Genomic DNA, 8791 nt, shown 5'->3' with positions numbered 1-8791 from the left:
AGGAGGGCATGGGGGGACAAGGAAGAGAGGGCTGGAGGGAAGGCATGAATGGGGGGGCCCTGGCCCTTGGCTCTAAAAAATACAATGGTGGCTGATATGGTCACCAGGATGTAAAGTGAAACCCCTGGGAGATTAAATGACCCATACTTCTTTTTCTTTGTTCTTGCTTTGAAATCACAGAAAATGTAAACAAAACCTAAGCACCCGAATCCCCAGGAAAGAGTTTGTTGTGCCAAAGGTGGCGGGGGTGTGGGGGTGTGTGGAGGGTGTGGGGTGGGGTGGGGTGGGGGGGGAGGAAAGCTCAAACCTCTTGATTTGAGTTGCTGATCTACTTCTTGTAGGTGGCCAGTTCGTGAAACTGGCCAATGTAAAGAGCAGACTGTGACGTCAGAGGTCTGCTCTCTGACTCCCGCCCCTGCTCCTCTCTCCTCCTTGCTCCAGTCTGTATGACTCAGGAGGGAGTCCAGAGTGGAAGCGTTAGCTTCCCTGCACAGTTTCATTTCCACCAGGCCTTTTCCTTACCCAAGTGCTAACTTCACTGATCAGTGTCACAGTGTTCTCAATCACTGTTTAGCTTGCCCCATGTCAACACTTGGTGTGCTTTTTCATCTCCAAGACCCCACCGTGCTCAATTTCTTATTTCTTCTGCCCAGAGCTAGCTAAGCAAATGGCAGGGATTCAGAAAGTACGTTTTTAATTTAAGTAGCTGTTTAGGATTCTAGGGATTTTAGGGTACTTTGAAATGAAAGAGCTCCAGCTTTTATTAGGATGTTAGAAGACTGTAAAACCTCCATGATGCCTCTGGAGAGGTGATTAGGAGAGTTCACATGGGAGAAGAGATCACAGAGACTACCTGGTGGGTCTCTGGTTTTCTGGAGACTTCACATCTCCCATTTTCAAGCCCCAGAGGTGGTTTGCAGTGTCATACAGAGCAGGGCTGTGTGAACAAGCTGTTCGCTGGCCTGTTGACTAGCTCCTCTGGCCAGGGGATTAGGACTTTTTTAGGGAGTGGAAGGAATTCAAGTGTGGAAAGAGCTGGTGTTTGCCAGCCAAGCTGATTATTGTAGAATTTGTGAGAGTTTGGGGGAGAGTCTCTGGATGATTTCACACTATGTAATTCTTACGTTTGTGCTTTGATGGACCCGAGGGAACATTGGGGTACCCAGAACCACAACCAGAGGCCTTGATTCATTGTGACTTCAAGTCTGTCTGGGCTTTACTCCTCCTCTTTCTCTCCTTCTCTCCAGGCCCATTTGCATTGCCCAGACCTTCCTCCCTTGCTGGGGCTGTGCCTAGCTTGCTCCCTGTGTTTTAGCTCAGGCACAGCAGAGAGGCAGGGAAGACAATTTAGCCTTATATTTCCTGGAACTTTCCTTCAGTTAAGAGACATCTAACACTGACCTTTTAGTGACACCTTCAGTTAGGTGAGAGGAAGTCCTGGACCAAGCAGCTCCATCAGGAGGTGAAGGGCAGAGCAGTAGAACCCCTGTTCCTTTCTTCCACCCTGTGTTCTTGGTACCACCCTGCCCTGCCAGATGAACTTTGGCTCAACTCTTTTCTTTCTATGGAGCTCCTTTGCCTTTGGCAGTAAATTTTCTCTCTCTGTCCTCAGGACCAATGCATCATTTGGAAGCTCTAACGGCTTAAGTTTCCCGAGTGATAAATTTTATGGTGTTCCTCCCTGGAGATGAGTGCATATACAATCTCCCTAGCTTCCTGATCTCCCCACTTCTTGGCACTTACCTGTCTACCATGATGCCCAGAACTGCCTGTCATTCAACCACACTCTTTCTCATCCTTCCACAAGGGATCATGCTCCCTCCTGACACAGACCTCTACAGTGCCTCTTGGGGGATTCTCCATGTTCATTTAATTTGTGCAAAGTTCACTCTTCAGTAGAAAATCTCTTAGCGTTTATATGTTTTGTTTCTAAATTTCTATAGACCAAATGCTATGCCCACACTACCTAACAGCTATATGTTTTCAGAAGGTTTTGTGAATTGGCTCTTAAGTGTTGATTATTTTGTGCATATACAATCTCCCTTGCTTCCTGATCTTGATGGGCAGATTTCCCATTTCCAGCCAGACACCAACATGTCTGCTTTCTCTTCTCTCTCTCTCTTTTTTTTTTTTCATCTTCCTTGGCATCCAGTAGAGAGTTGAATATTCAGTAGAGGCTCAACAGATACATGTTAACTTAACTTTATAGTGCTTTTAAGATGTTTTGTTTAGTTTTTCTGTAAAGGGAATTTTATTATTACCACATAGATGGGTGCAAAACTTAGGGCTTTTGTTTTTTGAGATGTTATATTATATTATAAAATGTATCTTATTGAGGTATAATTGATGAATAGAACATATATTTTGAGGTACACAATACAATCTTTTGCTATAATATACAATGTGAAATGGTAACAGGCAGGCTAATCAACATATTTATCACTTCATATGATGACCTTTGTTTTTCTATAGTTGAGAACATTTAACATCTCCTGTCTTAGGAAATTTTAAGTACATGATATTTGATTTAATTATTATTAGCGTGCTGTACATTGAATCTTCAAGACACATTTGTGCCACCTAACTGAGCCTTTAACTTGTGAACAACATCATCCCTTCTTTTCCACTCTCAAGCATTTGAGATGGTTTAAAGAATGCTTGCAGGTTCAGTTAGTGCCTCTCAACTTCAAGCCTGTTAGTGTATGCTCTGTTTTAAGAAGCCGGGCAGTAATTATTGTTATTATTATTATTTTTTGACTGCTGGCTCCTTGTCTGGGTGAGTCTCAGAGGCTGGGAGAGAAGGAACTTTCTTTTTCCAGTTTCTATTAGCATTTCTGCCACAAATATTGTCACCCCAGCTACCTTGCTGACGCTTTAGGCAGATTCAGTTACAGTGATAGTTGTTTGCCCCAATCTGTAGAACCAGTCCCTTCATGTTGCCTCAGAGACACTAGCCCAAACCACCTGGCACTCTCCTCAGAGTTGAGGCACCCACTCTGCCAGTTCCCTTAAGACCTTTAGTTTTTAATATTTCCCATCTATTTCCTTAGTGTGAGTTCCAGTCTCTCTCCCTTCCTCCTCCTCTAACCCTGTGTATATGCAGCCTCATGCTCACATGCATGCACGTGTAGGCCAGAGGATAGCTTTGGATGTTTTTCATCTGGTGCTGTCCCAGATAGATACCTTAATGGTCTGGGACTCTCCAAGTTGTCCAGGCTGGCCGGCTAGCAAATCTCAGGAGCCTCTGGGCTCTGCCTGCTTTTTGCCTCGCCAGAACTGGGATTACAAGCATGGGCTCCCACTCCTGGCTCTTCTGTATAGTGTCTGGTAGTCAAGCTTTACCACCTTAATTATCCGCTTCTTTTGTCTACTTAGCCCTGGGAGGGGCAGTGCCTTCTGTGGTTCATACCTCTGTGATATTTGGGGCTGTCTTTACTACTTAGATTCTCTGATACTCTCTCAACACTTTTTTGTATGATAGTCTTACAATGAAATTCTCGCTTCTGAAAGTCAAAATACATCTTAACTTTTTCACTCTTTGGCATTATAAGGTAACTGAAAAGTCTCAGCTCTGGTAAGCATTTCAGGAGCACTGAGACTCTTGACTCTTTGGGTCAATCAATTTGAGCTTCTCTTACTAGTGAGTGTTTGGTGACACTGTGGTAGCCCCATCTGGGACAATGGTTACAAAGGGACAGTGGTTCTCCTTGCAATCCTCCTCAGCCTATCCAGCAGAAGGGAGAGCCATAACCAGAGACAGATCTCAACCTGCTCCTGAGGACACAGGGAGCTCAAAGTCTGATCTAGGAGGAAATAATGTAGCTGTAAAGCAGGTTTGAAAGATGCCTGGATTGACCCAGGCAGGCAGATAATCATAAATATTCACATGGAGGTGGGTTTATTCATGGACCAACCTGTAAGCCATATTGTTGATCTGGAACACAGTTACAAGAGAGACTGGAAAAGCAGGTTAAGCCATATTGGGCGGCACCTCATACATGATTTAAACAGAGAAAGGCAAAGCAGAGAATGATTTTTGAGCTGAAGTGATGTGCCTAAAGGTTCGCTTCAGAAAGGCAAGTGGGAGGGACTACAGGTGTGGGGTTCCCTGCAAGCAGTCCCAGCAGGAAAATGAAACTCAAGAGGCATGAAGGAAAACTCGGTTCAGCACGACTTAGTGCTGGCTCAAACTTCTAGAGTCTGACACCAAGCCATTTATTGTAAGCATTTTTAAACACAGTATAACTGTTGGGGAAAAAAGCTTCCTGATGTGATGCAATCCCTGGAGGCATAATCATATCAAAACTCAACTTCCATGTACATGTGACCATGAAGATGGGTTCTACAGCTTAAGCGTTTAGGATCTGGTGTCGCCTCTGACTGAGAAAGTGTAGAGGTTACCAGGCTACAAAGTACATGTGACATCTCCCCTAAGGATGGGTTATGTTGACTGAGAGCTAAAGATACATGTCTAGGGAGGGATAGTCTGGGATAAACATTCTGGGGAATTTGGGTGAGGTCAGGATCTACAATAGCTAAGTCTACCAAGTTATTAACAACACCCACTTCCAGCTTTCTGGGTGGAAAACAGGTATTTTCCTCTATTCTGGAGACACTCCTACATGATTAACATTCCTGGTTTCTCTAGTGTTTATCTGTGAGCATGAGGACCTTGTGCCCTCTACATACAGAATGGGGTATGGCTTGGGATCTGGAGTCTAGCTGGCCAATTAGACGACCACTCAAGAAATAATGATAGCTAGATCTAATATACACTCTATTTCTTTATTTTTAAATCCTGTGGTATAGACATAATATTTTCTGCTCTGTTAATTTATATTTGCATATTAACTACTCTGCTCCAACAGAATATAATCTTAGAGAAGTAATAATTTCTACTAATTCACTCTCAAGTCCCCTAGTCCTGGAACAGGTCCTGGTTCACAATATGAATTCAAAGAATGTTAGTGCAAAGCATGACGTCTTTAACATTATTTTAACATAGGAGAGCTGTGTGTAGCAGAATAGAGCTGGGAAATAAGCAGATGAAATCATCAACTGTTGTCTGTTTATGTGATGCCGAACAGGATAAAGATTGATGGAGAAGAGGTTGAGGGGGCACCTGGATCTGACATTTCTGAGCATAGTTTTCACAAGCTCCGGAATAGATGACTATAATCATCAGTCCTTCTTTCACTCAGAGGAATTTCAATCTTTTGGTTTTGATACCTCTAAATACTGATCTGGCGCACATCAGAGTGGAATGTGTGTACCCACCAGAGGTGAGGCCCAGAAGACCTCCTCCTTTGGTAATTTTGTGTCTGATGCAAACATTGCATTTGTATCCTTATTAAGGCTTGGATAGGTCACACTGGATTGGCCTATTCTGATGACCTTGAGAACATATAGCTGTCTGATCACAGGAAGTATAATCAGCCAAGGACTCAAGTTCCCGAAGCCTGTGAACTAAGGGTACATTTGTCCCAGGTGCTGCCAGACAATGGCTGGATTTGTCAAGGGTGCTAAGCAAATCTATTCCCTGTACCCCAGTACTTCTCCAATGTCTAGTTTTGGATTGAAGTTTCCTTCTATGGCCTTGTCAAAGCTGTCTTTGATTTCTTGGCAGTCTATGGTGTTTCTCTCCCCTTTGTCTTTCATTTGGTATCAGACTGATTTCTTCTTCCTGGTTGTCAGATCTCCCTGACTTCCTCAGCTTACATTTATCCTTGCCAGGTGCCCTTCTGGTATAGCTCTGGTCTAGTGTGTCTCCGCATATTTCTTGGAGGACTCTGTTATTAGAATGTACTTATTCTCTTTGACTTGACACTTGATCCTGAGCTGCATCCAGATGCTCAGGCAATTTCACGGGTTCTCTGGGACCATGCCAGTTCTTAGCAGCATTTCTTTTTCTATATTCAGGAGCTAGATCTTTCCTTCAAGCTCTTTCTGGCCAGAGTGCTGTGACCTAGACACCTACAGCCTTAAGCTCCACTAGCATGTCTTCCTCTTAGATAATGGCTACAAGTTCAACCGGCCATCTGTATGTAGTATTAACCTTGGAACGCTCAAAAAAGTTACATGGCCTCAAGAATTAGAGTACTAATCACGGATATGATGAGATGTTAAAATGTACTTCTCTCTAGGGAAAGAGGCATTTTCAACTCTTACAAGGAATTCTTAGTGGCCATAAATTATAGAACCTTTGTCAATATTAGTGTAAAAGCAGAGAAGATATGGAGGTGCATGGGTATTCAGTGACTGCTGTGGATATCGCTCTGTGTAAATAAAGTTCTGATTGGCCAGTGGCCAGGCAGGAAGTATAGGCGGGACAAGAGGGAAGAGAATTCTGGGAAGTAGAAGGCTGGGGAGGGACACCGCCAGCCGCCACCAGGAGAAGCAACATGTAAAGACACTGGTAAGCCACAAGCCATGTGGCAAAGTATAGATAAGCAGAAATGGGTTAATTTAAGATAGAAAAAGTAGATAACAAGAAGCCTGCCACAGCCATACAGTTTGTAAACAATGTAAGTTTCCATGTGCTTTCTTGTTTGGGTCTGAGCGACTATGGGACTGGCGGGTAAGAGAGATTTGTCCTGACTGGGCCAGGCAGAAAAACTCCAACTACAAATGACGCCCAACGTGTTGGCAAGAGTTTCCACCTAAAACCTGAGAAAAAAGATTCTAAGACAGAGCTAAAAACAGCTTCCTAGTTGTCTCCCTCAAGTTAGCGACAGCCTGCCAGTTTGAGCTACTATGACAGGTTCCTGGCGTGTGCGTCTGACCTGCAGTGTGGCAGGAATGAGGAATCTATAAGCGATGCTTTACTCTGCTGCGTGGTGGATTTAGTCTTTGCGAGTTAAAAAAAAAAAAAAAAAAGGGGGGGGGGTTTCTGGGCTATGCACTGCTTTGATAGAACTGCTTCTGATAGTTGATGGTACACATGGCTCCAGACCCAGAGCTGTCGGTAAACTATACCACCGCCATGTTGGGAAACTGAGGTGGGTGGAGCCAGCAGCCACAGTGGCATTTCAGTCTTACAAAGATGGATATTACACAGAAAATCTGGTTTGTCTTGTCTTTGGGACTTTTAACTGCAAAAAAAGATTTGATCGTAAAGGCTGTTAAGTTAAATAAATATGTAAATTTTAAAGGTACCTTGACTTCAAAATTTGGATATAAGGATATGTTGCTTTGGAAAAGAGTCTCTGCTTTTTTTTCCACAGAAAGCCAGAGGCTGTGGATTTGTTCCAGATTAAGATACATCAGGTTTGATGAGCCAAGACCACCTGAAAGGTCTCTGATGACACCATGGCCCAGATGATCCAACATCCAAAATGCTTTCAAGGCAACTGGCTCAGAGGTTCACCCTAATGGACTACTCCATAATCCTAAAATTTTCTTTGTGTCCCCATAAGATACAGCGCCCCCCTCCAGCAGGAAGTAGTAAGAAAAACTACACCCACATTCCCAAAATTATCAAGCTGGCTTTGGAGATGGAATTGGCTCACTCCTTCTCTAAACCCAGACATATTGCTAAAAGAAAAGGTTAAGAGATTCTTATGTCCCAAATCAAAAGAGCCCTCTGATGTGGGACAGAGAAAAAAACAATATTTTTCTTTAAAGCAGGTTGATTATAAATGAGATCTCTTTCTAAAGAAGAAAGGGGAATATGATATAGATATAATAGGATGAAAAGGTAGATTAGGGAACTTCTAAAGAGCAACAACTTGTTTAAAATGTTTTACATTGGTTTAGATTTTAATCTATCGATACAAACTTAGTTAATTTTGTTATATTGTGTGTATATTTCTACTCTTGTTTAAGGTATTATGTTTATATAGCTCATTTAAAATTGTAATAGATAATTAAAAATAGATTAATAACTGGTCATCTATGATAATCATACTCATAGCCATGTTAGTTAAGTCTTCTAGGTATACACAGAGATATTTCAGATAGACAGGCACTCTTCAAACACTTCAAAGGTCTACAAAATATGGCATTTAAAATATTTTTAAAATTTAGACTTTCTGGACAATGAGACATGTCTGCTCCTGGCAGCACCAATTTACTTCAGAGAGGAGGATGGGCATTGAAGACACATCTTATCTTCATGAAGACATATCTTATCTTCACCTTGACAAAAATAGCCATTTGGGCAAGAAACTGTTCTTGCTTGGACTGCTCGATCAACTGGACATACAGGACCCATAGAAAGGTGACCACTAAACTTTGCTTGACAAAATGGTCCTTCAGGTTCCTGCTTCGCAGAGGAAACTGCCAGACATTCTACAGGATACTGAGAGAAATGACCAAGAGACTCTAGCCCTGTGGGCTGAAGACAAATGCCCCAACTTTACAAAGGAACATTAGGTGACTGTCCAGGCTGCCAGCTGTCTCTGTCTACTCTTGCAAGACTCCTGAAAAATGCTTACATCCTTCTCCCGGTTCTCAGGTAATATTATATCCTTCTGAGGTCTTTGATGTGGTTGAAGGCTAGATAGTTATAATTTCCTCAGTTATGATACAAGATAAGTTAGATATAAAACCTTAGACTCACAAATATAAGATAGGATATCTTCTTTAATATTGAAACTGTATTTCTTGCTAGATAATTGTTTTGTTATATGTAATTGTACTATGTAAAAGTTAAAACCTTCCTTAAAAAAAAAAAAGAAAAGGGGAAGTGCTGTGGATATCGCTCTGTGTAAATAAAGTTCTGATTGGCCAGTGGCCAGGCAGGAAGTATAGGCGGGACAAGAGAGAAGAGAATTCTGGGAAGTAGAAGGCT

This window comes from Onychomys torridus, chromosome 11 (assembly GCF_903995425.1).
Source record: "Onychomys torridus chromosome 11, mOncTor1.1, whole genome shotgun sequence".
In the NCBI taxonomy this organism is placed as follows: domain Eukaryota; kingdom Metazoa; phylum Chordata; class Mammalia; order Rodentia; family Cricetidae; genus Onychomys; species Onychomys torridus.
This window is presented reverse-complemented; position numbering follows the sequence as displayed.